The sequence below is a fragment of the Xenopus laevis genome, chromosome 2L (assembly GCF_017654675.1).
Source record: "Xenopus laevis strain J_2021 chromosome 2L, Xenopus_laevis_v10.1, whole genome shotgun sequence".
NCBI classification, from domain to species: Eukaryota; Metazoa; Chordata; class Amphibia; order Anura; family Pipidae; genus Xenopus; species Xenopus laevis.
Window position 1 is genome coordinate 180,291,979 of NC_054373.1, and position 2,194 is coordinate 180,294,172.

At 40.5% G+C, this 2,194-nt stretch overlaps 1 pseudogene; it reads right to left on the reverse strand.

Moving 5' to 3' along the window:
• Window positions 1-921: 921 nt before the first annotated feature.
• Window positions 922-1,963, reverse strand: LOC121399674 (annotated as a pseudogene).
• Between the last annotated feature and the right edge of the window lie 231 nt (window positions 1,964-2,194).

Here is a 2,194-nt window from a genome sequence, read left to right on the forward strand (position 1 = left end):
AGACCCTTAAACAATGGGTCGTTCAGCCCACATATTGCTTCTCACAGCATTTACATTCTAATAAGTATACTACCTTTTGGTATTGCAATTTCTGGTACAGTCTTCCTATAATGTTTGATCTAAAACTGGAGCTTGTAGAAATAACCTTGCATGTAGTGGCCCCACATCTATAGGTACCTTTCACGGATAACCAACTATCCCGGGGATTTCTTATTGCTGTGGTAACTCAATGCCAAGATTTTCCCTTAAGTTGGGTCTTTCTTGGAAACTTGATTTGAGTGGAGGAGAAAACCTCAGATATTGTGGTGTCATTATAAAGAACTGGGAGGTGAGATCTTCCTATATTACTCGCCATATTCGGTTGTGAAGTAGATTTTGTGTCCCAAAAAGTGCATCTTCTTCGCAGGATACTGCAATAAATCCGTCTTCCCGTTACTGGAGCGCCGTCTCCTTTTTGGTTTGGTGACATATTTACAGTGGGGGACACTGTGGACAGAACACCCGGAGGGGAGTTTAGGAGCAGTTCTATGGGAAACTGAACTGAGCTGAAGTGGTTCCTTTGGTTGGGGTGAAACTCTCTAAGGGCTTCATTCTTCTTCTTAAAAACATCAGTTAGGAGGAACATTGAGTTCCAGAAAGTTTATCCAGGAATCCCAACACTAGCTTAGTCATTGCATATTAAGGTCACTGTATAACTAGGGCAGCACCCTACAAATAACTCCCAACACCCATATAACCTCCTGAAACATCTACTGAAACATTGTCATATAGAGCCATATATTTTTATTTACCACTAACTGCTTCACATACTCAGTTGAAAAGCAAAAAGAACTAATAAAATAAATACTTTCATGTTAAACAAAAGGTTATGTGTTTTTATTTCCTCCATATCCTGTATTAGAAAATGGGTAACTGAAATGAAATGACCAAATCTAACTACCATCACTTGGGGTTGGGTCTTTCATTTTATGATGAGGAAAACGGGTTCTTTTTTTCTCTCCAGTATTCCACCAGGCTCTTTCTGATCTCTGACACTCTGAATCCATATATAAAAGGGTTTAAGGTAGCTGGGATAATTAGGTATAGTGCAATGAACAGATTCTTAACATCTGCTGAAATAGTCGTCTCCATTCTCTGCACTAAGGTAGATGCCAATGCACACAGGTAGACCACCATTGCCACCAGCAAGTGTGTCCCACAGGTGTTTAGAGCTTTGTGTCTGGATTTTCCAGTAGCAGTTTTCATGGCCGTGTAAAGTATGGTTGAGTAGGAAATCAAGAGTAGGCTACCATCAAGTACAGTGGCAATGATGCGCACAATTAACCCAGCAATCTGTGGTTTGGTGGTGTCTCCACATCCAAGACTGAGAAGTGCCATGTTTTCACACATAAAGTTCAGGATGAGGTTCGACTTGCAAAACTGGACCATGGAGACAAGTACGATCAGTGGGCAAATAAAGATGAAGTTCCGACTTATTACAATGACTATGAGCCAGGTCAGGAGACTTTTGGTCATGATGTTATGATAACGCAGTGGCCTACAGATTGCTACGTATCTGTCCAAGGACATTAATAGAAGTACAGTAGACTCACAGCATGTTATGAAATAAATAAAAACATCTGCAGAAGACAACCACTGAGGGAAATTTGGTTGAGGTGAAATAACAACTCTAGGAGGAATTTGGGCAACATGGTGGTAATGCTGGAGATGTTAATGGCAAAGAGCACAGAGATGAGCAAATACATGGGGGAATGGAGAGACTTCTTAACGCAGATGAGGCAGATGATGAGAGAATTCCCAATCAGGATAACTAAGTACACCGAAAAGAATGGGATTGCCAGGAGGGGCCTCCATCGAGATATCCCAGGGAAACCAAAGAGAATAAAGTCAGTGTAGGAGAGAATGAATGACTGGTTGGAGATCCCTGGTTCCATATTTTGGTTTATAGTCAGGTTAATGTCCATACGCGATCTGCAGGGCAAGCAAATAGCATGAGATTTTGTTCTGAAACTGATATTTGTCTTGCGTTGTGCAACCTCTTAATTTTCCAATATGTGTTTATTGGAAAATGAAACAAAACCCCATCAGTTCATTACCATAAGGTCGTACGTCATCAGCTCAAATGATAGAAATGTAAAATAATATCTGATCAATAGAGCAAAGAAATCTGCACTCATAGGTCTTTTGTGAAGAA